The sequence below is a fragment of the Aegilops tauschii genome, chromosome 5 (genome assembly GCF_002575655.3).
Source record: "Aegilops tauschii subsp. strangulata cultivar AL8/78 chromosome 5, Aet v6.0, whole genome shotgun sequence".
NCBI classification, from domain to species: domain Eukaryota; kingdom Viridiplantae; phylum Streptophyta; class Magnoliopsida; order Poales; family Poaceae; genus Aegilops; species Aegilops tauschii.
In genome coordinates this window covers 497,184,003-497,204,445 of record NC_053039.3, presented here as the reverse complement: position 1 = coordinate 497,204,445, position 20,443 = coordinate 497,184,003, and the positions used below count along the sequence as shown (strand labels likewise).

At 43.6% G+C, this 20,443-nt stretch overlaps 1 long non-coding RNA gene across 1 annotated transcript; it reads left to right on the top strand.

The window, feature by feature from the left end:
• Positions 1-11,369: 11,369 nt before the first annotated feature.
• LOC109763219 (uncharacterized) lies at positions 11,370-15,788 on the top strand. Its single transcript, XR_002232875.4, has 4 exons — positions 11,370-12,179; positions 12,335-12,993; positions 13,850-14,137; positions 15,467-15,788. It is a non-coding gene; the product is annotated as an uncharacterized lncRNA (long non-coding RNA).
• The last annotated feature ends 4,655 nt before the right edge of the window (positions 15,789-20,443 follow it).

Sequence of the window (20,443 nt, the reverse complement as noted above, 5' to 3'; positions counted from 1 at the left end):
GGCAATACCCTCTTTCCTAGGGTTCCTGTTGAGGATCTGCTTTTTAAGCACATCACAAAGAGTCTGATGCCCTTTGAGGCTTTTGTACATGCTTGTCATATACAATTCCTTCAGCCCTGCATCATCAGTGATACTAGCAATGTCCTCAGATGAGGAATTAGTGATAGCAGAGACAGGTGAAGAATTTGTAGCATTAGAAGCATTTGAACATTCAGGTGAAGAATTAGCAGATTCACGTTCAATGCACTTCAAACATGGAGGAACAAAATCTTCCTGAGCAGCGCTGATTTGTTGAGCAAGTAATGAATCGCGCTCCTTCTGAAGATCCTCATAACTCACCCTTAGCTTTTCAAGATCTTGCTTTCTTTGAAGAAATTCATAAGAAAGCTTCTCATGATCAGATAAGAGAGTGTTATGATGACCTTGAAGGTTGTCAAACCTAGACTGAAGTGTCTGAAGACTTTCAGTCAAGGTTTTAGTGCGATCCATTTCTTCGCCCAACATATCATCACTTTTGTCTAGCATGTTTTGAACCTTTTCAAAAGCCTTTTGTTGTTTCACAGCAATCTTAGCAAGTTTAGTTTAACTAGGCTTGAGGTTTTCATCAGATTCATCTTCACTAGATTCAAAGGAGGGGTATTTGAGTACCTTGGCACCCTTTGCCATGAAGCAATAGGTGGGAGCGTAGTCATCATTGCCTTCATCAGCCTTGTTGGTGAAGCCATTTTCTTCAGAGTTGAAGATAGACTTGCTAACGAATGCAGTAGCGAGAGCTAGGCTCGCCACACCAGACTCGGACTCCTCAGATGCCTCCTCTTCCTCATGTTCCTCAGATTCAGCCTCAGTGTCCATTTCCTTGCCAATGAATGCCCGAGCCTTCTTGGAGCTACTCTTCTTGTGAGATGAAGACTTTGAGGATTTTGATGATGAAGACTTTGAAGATTTCTTCTTCTTCTTCGCATCATCAGAACTGTAATCCTTGTATTTCTTCTTCTTTGATTCCTTTTCCCACTGAGGACAATCTTGACTGTAGTGACCAGGTTTCTTGCATTTGTGGCATAGCCTCTTCTTGTAGTCACTGGATGAGGAATCATTGCTCCTTGAGGATTTTCCAAAGCGACCACGTCTTGAGAACTTCTGAAATTTCTTCACGAGCAGTGCTAGTTCCTGGCTCAGTTCTTCAGGATCACCAAGGCTGCTGCCAGAATCTTCATCTTCAGACTCAGAAACTGCCTTGGCCTTCAGGGCACGTGATCTGCCATAGCTCGAACCATAGAGATCTCTCTTCTCAGCAAGCTGGAACTCATGAGTATTTAGCCTCTCGAGGATATCAGCGGGATCAAGTGACTTGTAATCTCCACGTTCTTGTATCATCAGTGCGAGGGTATCGAATGAGGAATCAAGCATCTCAGCAACTTCTTCACCACCTCATGGTTGGTGATGTCAGTGGCACCGAGTTCTTGAAGCTCATTTGAGATGTCAGTGAGGCGATCGAAGGTTTGCTGAACATTTTCATTGTCGAGTCTTTTGAAGCGGTTGAAGAGATTGCGAAGAACGTCAACTCGAGAGTCACGTTGAGTTGAGACTCCTTCATTGACCTTGGACAGCCTATCCCAGATAAGCTTATCAGTTTCCAAAGCACTCACTCTTCCATACTGCCCTTTGCTAAAATGGCCACATATGATGTTTTTCGCATGGGAGTCGAGTTGCTTGAATCTCTTCACATCAGTAGCGTTCAGTGAAGGTGAGACTGAGGGAACACCATTTTCCACAACATACTAGAGATCGTTATCAATTGCCTCAAGATGCATTCGCATCTTATTCTTCCAGTAGGGGTAGTCCGTCCCATCGAAGGTAGAACACCCAGTAGAGACCTTGATCATACCTGCGGTCGACATAACTAAAACTCCAGGCGGTTAAACCAAAATCACATAGAACAAGGGAGTACCTTGCTCTAATACCAATTGAAAGTGCGTTATATCGACTAGAGGGGGGTGAATAGGCGATTTTTATGAATTTTTCACTGAGGAATTTGTGAGTGAGGAAATTCCTAAGTGAAGAACTACTTGCAGCGGAATAAGTACTCAGATGTAAACATAACATAACACAAGCATGGTCATGATGAAAAAATGAAGACAAGCACAGAGTACAGAAAGTGTAAACACAGGATAACATAGGATGAAGACAAATAGACTGAAGAAATTGAACTGAGGAAATTGAGAAAGTGTTCAGTCAAAGTCTTCAAACAGATATGAACAAGTACACAACACAGTTACGAGGAAATGAAAGAGTTGAGGAAGTACAACCAGTAAGCTTGGTGAAGACAATGATTTGGTAGAGCAGTTCCAACTGCTGTCTCAGTTGTACGTCTGGTTGGAGCGGCTAGGTATTTAAACCTGAGGACACACAGTCCTCACCGTATTCTCCTTGAGCTAAGGTCACACAGACCTCGCCCAATCACTCGTGGTAAGTCTTCAGGTGACTTCCAAACCTTCACAAACTCGGTCACTCGGCCATCCACAATTTCCTCTTGGATGCTCTAGACCATGACGCCTAACCGTCTGGAAGAAGCACAGTCTTCAAAGGTAACAAGCGTCGGATCCACGCAGGATCAATCTCTTAAGTGATGCTCAATCACTTTGGGTTTGTAGGTGTTTGGGATTGGGTTTCCTCACTTGATGATTTTCGCTCAAAGTCCTCGGAGGATGGGATGCTCTCAAATGACAAGTGTCAGTTTCTCTCGGAGCAGCCAACCAGCTAGTGGTTGTAGGGGCGGCTATTTATAGCCTAGGGAGCAGCCCGACATGATAAGACATAAATGCCCTTCAATGATATGACCGTTAGGTGGGTAGATATTTTGGGACAGCTGGCGCATAGCACAGCAACGGTCGGATATTTGAGGCTCAATTTCCTCAGGGCTATCATGTTCCTCACTGTGTAGGCAATCCGCACTAGCGAATTCCTAACTCCTCAGTCAGAACAAATTCCTTAGCGACCAGAGAACTTCGTCTCTGTCACTGAAGAAATTGACTGAACTATGTGAGATTTCCAATGGCTTCACTCGAAGGGATTGGTAGGTGTAGGATTTGAGTTGAGCATCACATGGAAATTTTTCCTTAGTATTTCCTCGACCCTTTTTAACGGTACGGTGTTTCCTATGACTCAAGAAAGAGAAAATGAAACTACGAAAACAAAAGTCTTCACGCTTCATGTTCCTCGTATGAATACCAAGTCTTCATGGTCACACCAATTTCTTCACCTTCAAAGTCTTCAGAAAGTCTTTAGAAATCCAAAGTCTTTAGTCGAAGAACTTCATTTTTAGGGGTCGACATTTTATGTAAATGTCAAACTCCTTATAGACTTATAGACCTGTGTACACTCATAAACACATTAGTCCCTTAACCTATAAGTCTTCAATACACCAAAATCACTAAGGGGCACTAGATGCACTTACAGAGCTCATACCTATGCACTTATTTTGCCGGTCAGGAACGGATAATCTTTGACAGATGGGGCCACGATCTGAGATGTCAGATCCTGGGCTATTAATGACTCAGACGTGGGTTTCAGCCCATATCTCTCCACGCGGCCGCTCCTATATATGTGAGGCATTAACCAACCCTAGCTGCCGCAACAAAATGCAGCTACCTCCACGCCATCTATTGTTCCTTCTGCTGCTGCCGGTGATCCCATCCCGTCCACCGTGTACACGGTTGACGGGAAAGCACGCCTCCGAAACCCGGCCTCTCCAGATCCTGTACGGGAGAGGGGCAATTAGGTTTTTGGGAGTGTCTTCTATGGCGTTGTTCATCCACGTCTGTTGCATCGTCTTCATCATCACCATGTTCAACCCCATGGAAGCTGATTGTGCCGCCACTGAGAAGTTTGAAGGTGAGAAGAAGGCCACTAAGGACGTTGATGCTGCCCTGGCCTCTGCCTGGCCGATCGGAGGGTATAACTCATTTAACATTCTCCTATTCATTTGTGTGTTGAACTTTCATTGGTTTTGTCTTATCAGGTCACATGCTACGGGTCTGTATTGATGGGGAATGGCACAAGTGCTTCCGCTCATGGTTTTAGCATGGTCGATATGAAGTTTACTTCGGGAAGGATTGTGCAGCTGAAGAATGTGCAGCATGTCCCCGCCATCAAGAAGAACCTTGTTAGTGGTTCCCTTCAGTGTAGAGAAGGGTTTAAGTTGGTCTTCGAGTCCAAAAAAATAGTTGTTATGAAATATGTACTATTTGTTGGAAAAGGTTATGAATGCGATGGAATGTTCCGCCTTTCCCTTGCGGACTTTTGTAATAAAGTCATGAACAATGTTCATTCGAGTGTTAATGAATCTGAAGTTTGGCATTCATGTCTTTCTCACATTAGTTTCGGTGTTATGATGCGGATAGGTAAGTTGAATTTAATCCCTAGTTTGACTTTATCCAAAGGTTCTAAGTGCCTTTCGTGTGTGCAAGCTAAGCAACCTCGCAAGCCTCACAAGGCTGCGGAGGAGAGACACTTGGCGCCATTAGAACTCATACATTCTGATCTTTGTGGGATGAATGGTGTGTTGACCAAAGGTGAAAAGAAATACTTGATGACATTGATAGATGATTCCACTAGATATTGCAATGTGTATCTATTAAATACTAAAGATGAGGCTCTACACTACTTTAAACTCTATAAGATAGAAGGTGAGAATCAACTTGAAAAGAAAATTAAACGAGTCCGGTCAGAACGTGGTGGAGAGTACTTCTCCAGTGATTTTGATTCATTTTGTGCGGAACACGGTATTATTCACGAGAGGACGCCTCTCTATTCACCCCAGTGAAACAGGTTTGCTGAGCGGAAAAACTGTACTCTAACTGATTTGGTTAACACCATGTAAGATACATTGTGTTTATCCAGGGCATGGTGGGGGAGGCTATATTCACATCATGTCATGTCTTGAATAAAGTTTCGACAAAGGATAACGAGATCAGTCGCTATGAGAAATGGTAGAAGAGAAGGACGACACTCTCATACTTACGTACTTGGGGTTGTTTGGTGAAAGTCAACGTGTCGATCCCCAAAAAGCGTAAGCTTGGACCAAAGACCATGCACTGCGTTAATTTGGGCCATGCTAAGAATAGTGTTTGTTATAGATTTCTAGTAGTGAAATCTGAGGTACCTGGCCAGAAGGTCGGTACAAATATGGAGTCTATGGATGCTACATATATTCTTTGAGGATATTTTTCCTATGAGAGATATGGAAAGCAATTCTAGATAGGAACCTGAGGAGACTCCTGAGCCTGCCACTCCTATGGAATATTATGAACAAACACATTATGAAAATATTGAGAAGGATGACCAGGAAACCTTTGGTAGGGGTAAGAGACAAAGGACTACAAAGACCTTTGGTGATGGCTTCCTTGTGTACCTCGTGGATGATACTCCCACTTCTATTTCAGAAGCGTATGCCTCTCCAGAAGCCGACTACTTGAGAGATGCGGTCCGTAGTGAGATGGATTCCATCATGGCTAACGGGATATGTGACAACACTAAATGTCCCTATGGTTGTAAACCGTTAGGATGTAAGTGTGTCTTCAAAAAGAAGCTTAGGCCCGACGGTAGAATTGAAAAGTACAAGCCGAGGCTTGTGGCCAAGGGCTATGCCCAGAAAAAAGAGGAAGATTTCTTTGATACTTATTCACCTATGGCGCGACTGACCACAATTCGAGTATTACTCTCGCTGATGGCCTCACATGGTCTTCTCGTCCACCAAATGGATGTTAAGATGGCTTTCCTGAATGGAGAGTTAGACGAGAAAATCTACATGCAACAGCCAGATGGCTTTGTGATAAATGGTCAGGAAGGAAAGGTGTGTAGGTTGCTGAAATCTTTATATGGATTGAGACAAGCACCTAAACAATGGCATGATAAGTTTAATACAACTCTGACATATGTTGGCTTCGTTGTTAATGAAGCTGACAAATGTGTATACTATCGCCATGGTGGGGGCGAAGGAGTTATATTGTGCTTGTATGTTGATGACATACTGATATTTGGAACCAACCTCAAAGTCATTGAGGAGGTCAAATCATTTTTATCTCAAAACTTCGAGATGAAGGACCCTGGGGTGGCTGATGTTATCTTGAACATCAAGCTACTGAGAGACGATGAGGGTGGTATTACACTTCTGCATTCCCATTATGTTGAGAAGGTGTTGACTCATTTTGGATATACGGACTGCAAACCATCTCAAACACCATATGATCCTAGTGTGTTGATTCGAAAGTTCGAAGGCACAACTAAAGATCAATTGAGATACTCTCAAATTATTGGTTCATCATGTATCTAGTGAGCGCGACAAGGCCCGACATCGCGTTTTCTATGAGCAAACTGAGCCGGGTGATGTACATTGGCAAGCTATTGAAAGAATTATGCGCTATCTGAAAGGTACTATGAACTATGCACTTCACTATACCGGATACCCGTCGGTACTTGAAGGGTATAGTGATGCGAATTAGATCTCTGATGTTGGTGAGATGAAGGCCACAACTGGGTATATGTTTATTCTTGGAGGTGGTGCTGTTTTCCTGGAAGTCTTGCAAGCAAACGATCTTAACGAGATCGATAATGCAAGCAGAATTAACAACATTAGACACTCTTGTGTCAAAGCATAATGGCTTCGAGATCTTTTGATGGACTTGCCACTAGTTGAGAAGCCGGTTTCGGCTATCCTTATGAACTGTGATAATCAGACTGTTATTGTCAAAGTGAAGAGTTCAAAGGACAACCTGAAGTCCAAAAAACACATAAGAATGAGATTAAAAGATGTCAAAAATTTAAGAAACTCTGGAGTGATAGCATTGGATTATATCCAAACGACTAAGAATCTGGCAGATCCCTTTACTAAAGGACTATCGGGTGTTGTGATAGATAATGCATTGAGTGAGATGGGTATGAGACCCAGGTGAGTTGCCATGTTGGTAACCCAACCTATGTGATCAGAGATCCCGTGAAGTAGGACCTGGGAAAACAAGCCAGTGGTGTACTAAGGAGAGTAACTTTACTAACCCACTCTGCTGGAGATGTAGTACTCAGAAACTGTATGGTAGGTTGACTAATATCTTAATGTGTTCCCAAGCTTTTACAATTAAGATGCTATCCTACAGAGCGATCTTTGGAGGAATACATCTATATAAGCCCGACTACTGGTCACGGTTTATGTGAATGGGGTGATCTCTAGCAAGCTGGTGAATAGGCCAGGAATGTGACTAATATGCTCCACCTGAGGGGTCAGCCTTCGGCAGTCTAGTACTAGTAAGACATGTGGTGAAACTTCTTTACGCCAAACTGACAATTCAAGACATGAGCTTAACCTTAACAGATACTGGCATATCAAAACAGTGTTTGGAACAGAGGACAATCTTCTTTTTTACGGGTCTGCTTTGCGGGGTCTGCTCGGCTACCGCCCACACCTTTTTTACGGGTCCGCTTTGCGGGGTATGCTCGGCCGCTGCCCACACCGGCACGTAAATCAGTAATTTGCATTTCAATTTCGGGCATGAAAACACATTTCTTTGCTTCTTTATTTTCTTCAAGGGCATTGGATGCATAATAATTCACCAAATCATTGCTACAATACCAAGACCAAACAAAACAAGAACCACAATTAGGCATTTTAGAAGATATCCAACTTCCTTAACTGCTCCCACTAGTTAGACCAACTTCTTCTCCATGTCTTGATTGTTGGTCTGCGGATTCTTGATCTTGCATTCTTCATTCTTCTTCTTTGATTCTAAAGAAGTAGACGTTGCTTCCCCTCTAGTTTCTTCTCTAATTGCACATGCAGCCGGATCATTAGCCTCAATTCTACCAAGGAGTGCACGGACATCTATTATGTTTCTTCCTCACTACAAGAAATATGTCAACTTGTGACCTTTCTGTCAGTGACCCTGGAAGAATTGGTCATAAATCTACGACCATTTGAGATCAATTGGTCAAAAGTTGTTCGGGGGGCTCCAAACCCTAAACTATAACGACCATTTTGGTCAGAAAGGTCATAATTTCCTTACACGAAATGGTCATGAAGCAGACAACACTGGTCCGCTGCCTTATTTCTAGCTGATCACGACCAATGTAGATGGTCATAACCTTGTAAATTGTGGTGGATTGCTATGACTAGGCTCCACCTCATCAGTTTTGCCTATGTGTCATGTCCATGTGTCAATTTTTGCCCTAGGTTGTGAAGCAACCTATATTTCTGTCATTCCCAAAATTCCCAAAAAAATTGGGCATTCTTTACTATCCAAATCATTGCCTCATGACAATATTCAACTCCATTTGCTTGGTAAATCTTCCTCGGCAAATTTCCAAAGTTTTTATTCAGCTCGAACTGTTCTGAAGGAAGTACTAGCTAGGCATATCCTAATGAGCTGAATTTTTGCCACATCTTCTATATTCCCAAATCATAGCTCTGCACCAAATTTGAGCCCCATCTAATAATACATGTGAGCTCAACATCCAATCTTTGTTTCTAGTGATATTTTCAGTTTGTGAAGCAACTATGTTTTATGTAAATTTATAATTGCTGAAAATTTACCACGACATGACCCTGCCCATAGAACCTCCATCCACCAAATTTTAGCTCATTTATTCTAGCCAATTTCCCTCAGCATTTTTCCCAATTTTCTGTTCAGTGGAGAGCACTATGAAGGAAGTACCATTTTTATGTATCCAAATGGTATGAAATTTTTAAAGTGGCTTCACATACCCAAATTATCATCCTCCTCCAAATTTCAGATCAACCCATTCATTCATTTGAGTCTATCTTCAACATTCATATTTTTGTCTAGTGTGGTACGTTGCAAAGCAAATGCCACCTAGGCTCCTCCATTTGAGCTGAAAATTTGTGAAGACAGTCTTCTTAGTAGATGATCATCCTTAGCAAAAACTCACGCCCATCGGCAATGTGCATTTCCCGTACCGCTAATCAAACACTTGGCTGCTAATTCATGTTTGAGCATAGTTCGGTCTCCTCATGAGAATCTTATGTTGTAATTTTCTTCCAAGCACCTGCCTGGGGAGTGCTAAACGCACTAGACATGCCTAGGCCACCCAGAACGCATCGCAACGCCACGGTCACGCGGTGACCACACGGCGGGCATGTGAGTTTACGCGCTCTAGAGTTGGGGCCCTCGGCCATCGTCCAAACCCCGACGTATCGGCACCAAACCATGTATTTTTTATTAAATAGATACTTATGTAACTATAAATGATTTTTGGAAAAATGAAGAGCAAACTATAAGGCAGCTGTAGTTCAAATTTGACCCATTTCCTACTGAATCAGCGGAAATTTGTCTTTTTTCAGAGGTGGATCAAGCCTTTTGACACCCAACCATTTTGTCAATCGTGCATTAAATATGGCCTGGTATTTTATAAAATTCATTTGGTCCAATTTTGCAACAAATATATGGTAGGTCCTTAAAAAAACTCATTCCGGGCACTTGGAAAATGGAAATTTGATTTTTCGCCCAAAGAAAATAGAAACTACCTTAGGCAACATTGTTTCGAATTCCAAGATGCACCTTTGTGCACAATATGAGATCATTTGAACAAACTATGCCATGAATGTGGCCATAAGATTGATCATTTGGCTTGAAAGCCATGAATCTTCACGCATGATAGCTCATTTCTGATAACACTTTTTTAAAACAATGGCCGTATTACAAGTTTATTATTTATCCTAGCAACTTGGTCACATATAATGACACAATGCAAAGGTTTCCCAATTTTTTGATTTTTTTATGCCCGTTTCAAAATGCGGTCAAAACGGCGGGCTTGACCGTTCCTAGCTAGTGGTTGAATCTTGGAAAACTTTTGATGTTTCTCTGATTAAATAGATACGTATGTACCTAGAAATGAGTTTTGAAAAAAAATAAAGAGCAAACTATGAGGCAGCTGCAGTTCAAATTTGACCCACTTCCTGCTGGATCGGCGGAAACTTCGTCTTTTTCACGAAAGGTGGATCAAGGCTTTTGACACCCAACCATTTGATCAATTGTGCATTAAATATGGCCTAGTATTTTATAAAATTGATTTGGTCCAATTTTGCACAAATATATGGTAGGTCCTTCACACACAAAAAAACTCATTTCACGCACTCGAAAAATGGAAAATTGATTTTTCGTCCAAAGAAAATGAAAACTCCCTTAGGCAACATTGTTTGCCATTCCAATATCCACCCTCGTGCACAATATGAGATCATTTGAACAAACTATGCCATGAATGTGGCCATAAGATTTATCATTTGGCTTGAAAGCCATTGATCTCCACACATGATAGTTCGTTTCTGATAACACTTTTTAAAAGAATTGCCGCATTACAAGTTTATTATTTTTCCTGGTAACTTGGTCACATATAATGACACAATGCGAAGGTTTTCCAATTTTTTGTTTTTTTGAATTTTTTATGCCCGTTTCAAAATGCGGTCAAAACGGCGGGAATGACCGTTTCTACCTAGTGGTTGAATCTTAGAATTTTTTTGGTGTTTCTCTGATTAAATAGATAATTATGTACCTAGAAATTATTTTTGGAAAAAATAAAGAGCAAACTATGAGGCAGTTGCAGTTCAAATTTGACTTGCTTCCTAGTGAATCGGCAGAAATTTGTCTTTTCACCAGAGGTGGATCAAGGCTTTTGACACCCAACCATTTGGTCAATTGTGTATTAAATATGGCCTAATATTTTAGTAAAATGATTTGGTCCAAATTTGCAACAAATATATGATAGGTTTTTCACAAAATAACTCATTTTGCGCACTTGAAAAATGGAAAATAATTTTTTCGTCGAAAGAAAATGGAAACTTCCTTATGCAACATTGTTTTTCATTTCAAGATGCACCCTCATGCACAATATGAGATCATTTGAACAAACTAATCCATGAATGCGGCCATAAGATTGATTATTTGGCTTTAAAGTCGTGAATCTTCACACACGAGAGGTGAACACTTTTCAAAAATAATTGTCGTAGTTCAAGTTTGTTATTTTTTCTGAAAACTCGGTCACATATAATGACAGAATGCGAATGATTTCACTTTTTTCATTATTTTTTTAAATTATTATGCACATTTAAATGCGGTCAAAATGGCGGGCATGACCATTCGTAGCTAGAAAGATCAGAAATGCAATCAAATTGGTGATCATCCATAAGATATGGTCTAACTTAAGTGAAAATTTTAGTGATGCCATTTTGCAAAATATTTTTGATAGCTGCTTCACAACCCCTGTTTTTAGCACTAAAAATAGAGTTCACGGATCATCCCACCACAGTCGATCTGAGCCGTCCACCTCCCATGGATCCAACGTCTCTTACTAACCTCTGTTAAACACACGCACGCGGCACACCCTCGTCTCTCGATCCTCTTCTTTCCCAAGAAACCCTAGGTCAAGCGCTGCCGCCTCCCTCTTCCTTCCTCTCCCCGATCCAGATCCCTCCTCTGCCGCCCCTCCTCCCATCCACCACCCCTCCTGTTCCAGTCGCCCCCGCAGCAGCCACGGCCGGATGGCTTGCTGGTGTGCGTGTGCTTCTATGCGCGCCGCTTCGTCATTCCCCACCCTAGCAGTCGATCCCAGCTGCCGCTGCTTCACCGGCCTCCTCGATCTCTCCTGCGGCCACTAGTGACCACCCAACTCCACTCTCGATCCCCAAAGGCAAAGGCAGAGCCAGCCGCCGGCGGCCTCCGTTGTCTTCCCCAACCCCGGCCTTCACTCCATCGTTGGCGCCCTCTCCCCTTCTCTCCCTCTCCGTAGATCCTCTCGAGCAACGTTGCCCACGGCCAGATCCGCTCCCTCCTCGCCGCCGCCACCCACCGCCCCGTCTGACCTCGTCGCCGGCCGCCGGTCCCGCTCTCTTCCCCCCACACCCGCCACCCCCTCCCTCTCCTCCTCCCATCAGAAGAGAAGAGGGATCTCGCGCGGATCGCACCAGAGCATCGATCTGGACCTCCGTCTGCACGAGGGGACGGCTGCGTCTCGTCCTCGTCCCACCTCAGGCGGGGTCCAGATCGAGCCGGACTCGCGTCGTCGTCAAGAGCCGACCTCGACGGAGACGAGAGGAAGCCTTCTTCCTTCGTCTTCCTTCGACCTCGGCATGTCGCTCCCCAGCTACTCCGACTCTGCCAAGGTTGCCTACGTCCTCCAGGGTATGCGCCAACGACTGATCCCCTCTCGCGCTCGCGCTTGATTTGAATGTTATTGGGGAGTACTGGTGACCTGTGTTTGTGATTAGCCAGGATCATGATGGCACGTTTCCATTACTTGAACCTTGTCATGACGTTCTTTTCGTCTTGTTTTGCAGCGTGTGGAGCTTCTGTAAGAGAGGTCACAAGATTTGTGCCGGGATCCTTGAACTGTATCTTGAGTTGAAGTGCCTGCCTATTTCCTCCTCTTTTTGGCTGGATGCTTTTTGGACTTCCAGTATCGCATGTTTGTTCTTTTGAACAGAAGATTAAGGGGTTCAAGGATGCCGAGACTAGTATAGTACTAACTGTGAAACCAGATCTTTTTTTCATGCATGCGACTGTGAGACTTTTCTGAATTGTAGATGGTCGCGGATGAATATACCTTGTTGGGTTCAGACTCTAGTTTAGATGGAAGAGGCTTGAGCTGGGATGAGTGAGAGATTGCTATTTCATCTGCTGGAGATAGATTGAGAGAGAGGGGTGCTGATTAGTGTAGTCTGTGATTGAGAGAATGCTTGCTGCTGCTATTTATGCTTACTGATTGATTATACAGTGATTATGCTGCTATTTGTACTTGTTGATGTTATTGTTGCCATCCGATGCATATTGTTGTGATCCATAGCTTACTGCCTTGCCTGCAAGTGTCATGCTGGCGACCGGGTTCGGAGCGCTCGGATCGAAGGTGGTCGAGCACTGGTACGAGCTCTACAAGATGGACAAGCAGGGGGCCAACCTCTGGTACGGTTCATCTACTGGTGGGAGGAAAAGGTCTCAGGTGTGTTGCTTTCTTCTGGCTCTGAATGTTAGGATGGTCAATGTACTAGTCCAGTCTGTAGTGTAAGGTTTTGGATTGGAAACTCAGTGTGAAGTTTGGCTCTTAGGCTTGCTTTTGCTGCCATTTTTTATTGATGAATGCATTACCTTTTTCTGATTGATCCAAAATGTCATCTTATCTCTAGCGCAATGGGAGTTAAAATGTTTGTTCAGACAATAGAGTTTATGCTATGATAATCACTGTATTGTTTGTAGTATGGAATTTGCATTCTGTAATGGGACTGAAGTTTACCTCTTTGGCTTGCTTTTGCTGTGCCCTAGAGATGAATACAGCGGCCCTAGAATAATACCGCCACTTTATTAGCACTTCCAAGTAAGCGCCGCTCTCACTCTTGCCATCTACTATGTGTAGGAGTAGGACATGGTCCTCTTGCTTGTGCTACACAAGGATTTGTACTGCACTGCTGCTGAAACATGATGTTGCGATTGCCAATTTTTTTTGTCTTAATGCCCATCTATTGTTATTTGCTTGGGGTGTTCTTCATTAAAATACAAACAGTGGCCATTCTGAAATTCAAGATATTGAAGAATGATGATAAAATACTTTTTTAAACAGTGGGTTGATGCTTAGTGTAATTGATGTACTAGTGCACTGCTTGGCGTAAAATTATAGCAGTACACATAGATATGCAATGAAATGCTTCTAGTATCTTACACATGTATATTTGACATGAATGTGTACTGCTTGGCTTAAAGTTGCAGCAACCATGTTTTCTGAATAACTATAGTTGCTTTCAAAATCTGCAATTTATTGGCTATGTTACCTTATTATTTGCTCTCTTTAATTGTTTTTGTAGGTCCATGACATCTCCCTGAACCACTACTCAATGTGGAGTCGATGAAGCACTACACCTGGCTTGCTCGCCGGCGCGCGTGTGCGTGCTTCGATGCGCGGCGCTTCATCGTGCTGGCCGGACCGGGGCAATCGCCAGAGCCGGAGCCGGAGGAGCCGACGAGGTGCTGCTGCTGGGGCTGCGTCCTTGGAGGCTGCTGCTGCCCCTCGCCGACCTCACCAACCTCCGGCGTCCGCCATGAGCTCCGCGCAGGACCCCTTCTTCATTGTCCGGGAGGAGATCCAGGGCTCGGTAATCCCCAAATCCCCATCCGCCCTCCCTCCCCTGCGCCCCTATCTCTTCCTCTAGTTGCGAATATTCATATGCTGCCGCTGTTCATTTGGCTGCACCATGGTGTACTGTCAGCTGAAAATTGCTTCTGTATTTTCTACTCCAGTACTATGGCTGAGGCAGTGACCAGCTTGGTAGGTTGTACTAGCTGAGAAAATTCATGATGCTGGCTGGGAGCAAAAAAATTATAGGCTTAGTTGCTGTATTGGTTCTGTTGTTGTATGGGGATATATGCATAGATATGTAACATGTGGGTTCCAAGCATGCTTCCGAGAAAAAGTAAAATTATATATCCAATTTAAACATTGTACATCTGCCGTTCTTGTGGAATGCAAGTTATTTTAGGTAGTAAGAGTGTGCAGGGCAGGTTATCAAGTGCATGGCTGCTAGTTTGCTTGCTAGCTCTGTTCTATTGGGATATGTATATGTATGTGTGGATTTTAAGCATGGTTCCTATAGATGTGATAAGTGCATACCATTGCAACTCCTCTTTGTCTGGTATTATAAGGCCATTTGATTGAATGCTTGAAAAGATGAGTCTCTAAAGTGAATGTGCTTCTAAGTCTCAGGTAGTTTCAGAAACACATGCATTTATCCATTTCTTTGTCTGCTCTTGTGAGCTCTTCCCATCGGGAAACTTGGCTAGCTGCCCATATCAGTTGATGAACTATAGTATTATCCACTGTTTTTAATCAGCTGATGATGCATATTCAGTTTGGCTGATTTTGTTACATACATACATACATACATACATACATACATACATACATACATACATACATACATACATGGCTTTGTTTTGGTCTGGCAACTCAACTATGATGCCATTGCTGCTGCTCTGTAGAACTTCTGTATGTTTAGAGCATGCATCCTAATTGTCAATCTCGAGTCTGCACTTCTGTATGTTTTTTTATGTCAAACACTTATGCATGACTAATTGTTAAGTTGATACAATTTCTTTGGTAGACAAGCTTGGAAACTTAGACTACAGACTGTTAAACTGCTACTAATTTAGACTACAGAATTTTTAATCTTAGACTACTGGTTTATCTATGTTTCATATCATGGATTTGACCTGTACCATGCATTACACGTGTTGATACAATCATATAGCTTATCTGATCAAACAATCTGTTCATGTTATCTTTACCTGCTGCTCTTATACCTTACCAAAACAAAAATAATTCTAACTAGGAGTAGTTCTTTTTGTTCAGATTTTGTATTTATTACTGCTGACATATTGTCGTGATTTACTTTTTGTACTGAATAGCTCTTTTCCGATATTCACAGGTTTTAGCGATCAGCCGTCTTTCATCAAAGGTGCATGGTGCAACGGAGGACAAGCGCTTCATGTCCAACCAAGGTGCATGGTGCTCGCAATTGATGAACAGGAGGTCTACGAAATTTGAAGTTCGAAGCCAGATAGCCCTACTCAGCAAAGAGTCGTCTCTTTTGTTTGACTGTAATAGACTGTAAATGTTGTTATATTGTAATTGTAGGCATATTTGGGTTGTTATAGACTATGTACAGATTGTAGTAGACTTAGCGTTAGTTGATGAACTACATTTGTAATGTTCTGTTTGAAATATTGATTATGTATGTGATTTGAAAATGTGTGGAATGGAAACCTGACTTGTGGGACCCATTTATGAAAATAATTTGAGCACTTTTGAAAATTTTGTCAAGTGGGCCCAATGTGTGAGATGATGACAAGTGGACCAGCTCCAAAATATAATAGCCCAAACAATGTTAAAAGGCCATGGCCCAGAAATAAATAAAAGGCTGAATTGTTGGGCCAGACCCATGTAGCTGACCAAAATTGAAAGAAAAAACAATAAATGGGCTGAATTATTGGGCTCGGCCCATGTAAAACACCGAATCGGACCGGGCTGAATCTTGTCAATGACCTTTTCATTTGGTCGCAATTTTGCCACATCAGCTTGCCACGTCGGATCCGACGTGGCCTGGGCAGAGAGCTAGCGACCAAAACAGAAGGTCATAGGATCAACGACCTTTTGTTTTGGTCGTGACCTTCCACGACCTTCTCTTATTTTAGTTTACGACTGTCAGCTTTTGACCATCTATTTTTGGTCAAAAAAAGGTCGCAAATGAAAAACAATGACCTTTCAGTAACCAATAGTGATGGTGACAAATTGACAAATTTCTTGTAGCGCCTATCAATATATCGATGTATTCTTCTTCCCAATACCAAAATGAGCATCCAACTTCCTACACACATGACCATCTCAATAAGTACCGAAACTGAACCGAATAGGTTGACAAAGCCGAATGAAAACAAGAACATACCCCGTCGTTTTCGCATTTGAAGAATCCCATCTGGGGTGTTGCGGCATGCTAGATGTTAGCCGCAACACTGTCTGTGTGCAGTCGTTGCTCTGTAGGAGTGGCATCGGGGAACCGGCGAGCCGCTGTGCGAGCGCCGAGCCCGGGCGACGGCCGGCCGAGTCCTTGCCGGCAAACTGGTGACGGCGGCTAGAGGATGAACCAGTACCTGCATGCGGCGCTGGGGTTTTGTCGAGGCTGTGCGGGGTGCTCCCCGACCAATCCATGGCTTGGCGCAGCCACCGGTGGCCGAAAACGCCAAATCCGGCGGCCGCGACAAACAACCGCCGTTCTGCAACTTTCCGGCCGGCCGAGGCAGGAGGAAGTGGTGGAGCACAATTCGGGCGTGTGGCGGCCCGCTGGCGTCATCCGATGGCTGGTATGGCCGGAATCGTAGGCGGGGGCCCTGCGGCGGTGGGTGGGGAAATGCGCAGGCTAAAATGCCCCCCCGCCAATCGCTCCCGCTATATACAGGGCACCGGCGGGTCGAGGGGGAGAACCTGCGTTTTCGCGTGTTGGGGTGGGGGCGCCCCGCAAAAATATTTGCGGGGTCTGATCGGGCAGCTTTTTTTGCGTGGACCCATATTTTAGCGGTTATTTTACGGGTCAGGGCATTATACGGGGTCTACTAGAGATGCTCTAACAATTTCAGGAAAATCTCTAAGGGCCCATGTGGGTTAAATGACTATGGAAGTGGTGGGCAGTTTAGTCCCAATCTCTAAGGGCCCGCGCGCTCCTCCTCCACCGCCCACCTCACCATGCTTCGTCACGACGCGCCGCAGGTTATGGGAATGAGCCGAGTGGAGCTCACACCTATGGGCTTATTTTTGCCGGTCAGGAATGGAGAATCTTTGATAGATGGGGCCATGATCTAAGACGTCGGATCGTGGGCTATTAACGACTCAGACATGGGTTCAACCCACACCTCCCATGCGGTCGCGCCTATATATAGGAGGCGGCTACCAGCCCTAGCCGCTGCAACAAGATGCATGTACCTCCACGCCCTCTGTCGTTCCTTCTGATGCTGCTGCTGCTGTGGCCGCTACCGGTGATCCCATCCCATCCGCCGCGTACACGGTTGATGGGAGAGCAAGCCTCTGAAACCCCGCCTCTCCAGATCCTGTACGGGAGAGGGGCGATTAGGTTTTTGGGGAGCGTCTTCTAAGCGACTGCTCGCTGTTGTTCGTCCACGCCCGCTGCATCGCCTTCATCGTCACCATGTCCGCCAACCCCACGGAAGCTGACTGTGCCGCCGCTGAGAAGTTTGAAGCCGAGAAGAAGGCCACCGAGGACGCTGCCGCCGCGTCCTCTGCATGGCCGATCGGAGGGTATAACTCGTTTATCCCTCTTCTATTCATTACTGCTTTAGCCGTACCAGTGATCTGCATAGATGTTTCTACTATCTGTCTAGTACGCGCTAATATGGTCAAATATCAGTATGTATTTAGCACTGTTTATGTCATGTTCATGATTTATTTTTGGATTAATTTAGTCAAAAAATTGCCTATTTGCTCAGCAGTTTCTCTATGGAGTTTATGTAGCTAGATGACAGGGAAGAGGTTGGCTCTATATACCATGTGAAAGATTGAAGCGTTCTTAATCTCCAACAGGGAAAGCTGCGTAGTATTTATTGATATGTGGGGGTGGCCGTTTATTTACAGGATGCGTACCACAGAAAATGTATGACTTAATTAACACCCTTAGTTCTCATCTTAACACCACATGTTTGAGAGAGAGAGAGAGTACACTAAACAACCGTATCCATTAACAGTGAGCAGGGAAGAAAATTAAGATACTGAATGAAATAAGTGTATTTCACCAAGATTTGGCACCTGGGGTTTGCTTGGTTGTTAGGAGAGATTGTTTGCTCTGAAGTTGCTCCTAGGGCATCGTGTTGGCTCGGGCTGGCCTCTGATCTAGGGATGGCAATGGGTACCCATTACCCGCGTACCCTGTGGGTAAAAACCCTATTAGGATAAGGGTATGGGACAAAAAAGTACCCATGGGTACTTAAATGGGAAAATATCATACCCATCGGGTAGAGAGGGTACGGGTATGGGATCGTATAACCCATGCCCGCGTACCCATGTCTGTTAATATCCCAATGTATTCATTTACCCTCCTAATCACGCTAGGTAAAAACTCTAATGTGTATTCAAATTATCTATATAATTTATCATGATTTCATGAACTTAAAGTGTATGCATATGTGTTGTTATTTATGATTATGTGTTGTTGTTTAACATTTTTATATGTCACTTTATAGGCAAGTATTTTTGTTTATGAGAATATGTTGTTGTTACAATATGTTGTTGTATATTGTTGTTTAAAATTTGTTGCTATTAATAATTTATGATTATATGTTGCTTTTTACAACTATTTTCTATTCAATTGATGTGTTGTAAACGCGGGTATTTTTACCCGCGGGTACCCATATACCCTGTCGGGTGACGGGCATGGGAAAAAATTGTACCCTTGACGGGTATGGGTATGGGTGATGGGTAAACTCAGGGCGGACGGGTAAGGGTATGGGGTAGCTCCACCCGTACCCATACCCTACGGGTGCCATCCCTAGTCTGATCTGCTGCAGCAGCCTAACACTTTGATCAACAAGGTTCGCGTTTAAGTATGCACATGCCAAAGGAACGAGTCCCAACAACCTTGATGAAGATGTGCTGGTGTACAAAGTACCATGTTCTCCTTTCCAAAAGCTAGAATTAAACTGTTTACTATGAGTAATAGTGCACCAAATTTATGCATCAATGTGAGGTTGTTTTGACAATGCAAGGCAGGCGTTCTGCCGATTTCTTTAAGATATTAAGATAGGGAAGGGATAAAAAATAGCGGAATGGCTAACTCACATCTAGATGTTTTGTAGTGATCTCACATCTAAGTGTTTAACCATCGGATCTCCGTGTCTTTAATTTCGTGCACGAGCGATCCGCTCGACTCGTGATCGTGGGTGTCGCGTTGTTACATCGGAGCGGGCTGGTTCCTGTTTTTTTTTTTGGGCCGGCCTTTGTTTGTTTTGAGCTCTAAGTGTTGGGCTTTTGTTTTGGGCGACGTTATGAGATCGAGCTGGTAGCCTCGCTCACGTCGTCACAGGCTTAGTCTTGCACATACGGAAGTGAAGGAAGTTTGCACAATGGCCAATGATTGTGAGTTTTTTATTTTTTTGATATTGCAATCGCTCATGTTCATGTCATTTTTCAGAAAAAATTGTCTAGATATATTTCACCATTTCCTTTTTTAATCATTTTTACGTTTGTATTATTTTGTCCATGTCATCAGTGTCCTTTTTTGTTATTAGCCGATTTTTTTCCTTTACCTTTTTTGTTTGATGCACTTTTTTCATGTCAAATTTCTACTGTCTATGCAAGTGTAAACCCCTCGATTCCGGAATTTGGCCTTTTTTTTGTAGTTTGTAGTCACCTCATTTGCAAGTAGCCATCTAGCAATCGGATTTTTTGTAGTTTCAGTTGCCCAGTTTTACAAATCCATCCTCGATTCACGAATAGTTTTTTTCCTTTCAAAGTTGTAGTTTGTCCCAGTTGCAAATCAATCATCAAGTCAAAATTGTCCCCTGGTGTCCAGTCAACCCTCAACTCGCAACTGGGGCATTTTTTGCAAGTATTCCAGTTGCATGTCCACCTTCGTGTCACAACTAAAGTCAGGTCATAGTTTGTAGCCGGCTTAGTTGCAAGTCAACCCTCGACTTGCAACTAGGGGCGACTTTTTCATAGTTTGAAGGCGCCCTAGTTGCACGTCAACCATCGACTTGCAACTAGCAGGCCCAGTTGTGAGTCCACTATCGACTCGCAACTAGGTTTTTTGTAGTTGCGTCAGTTGCAAGTCAACCTTTGGCTTGCAACTAGGAGGGTGGGGGCGGTAGCAAGTCAACCATTGACTCACAACTAGGTTATT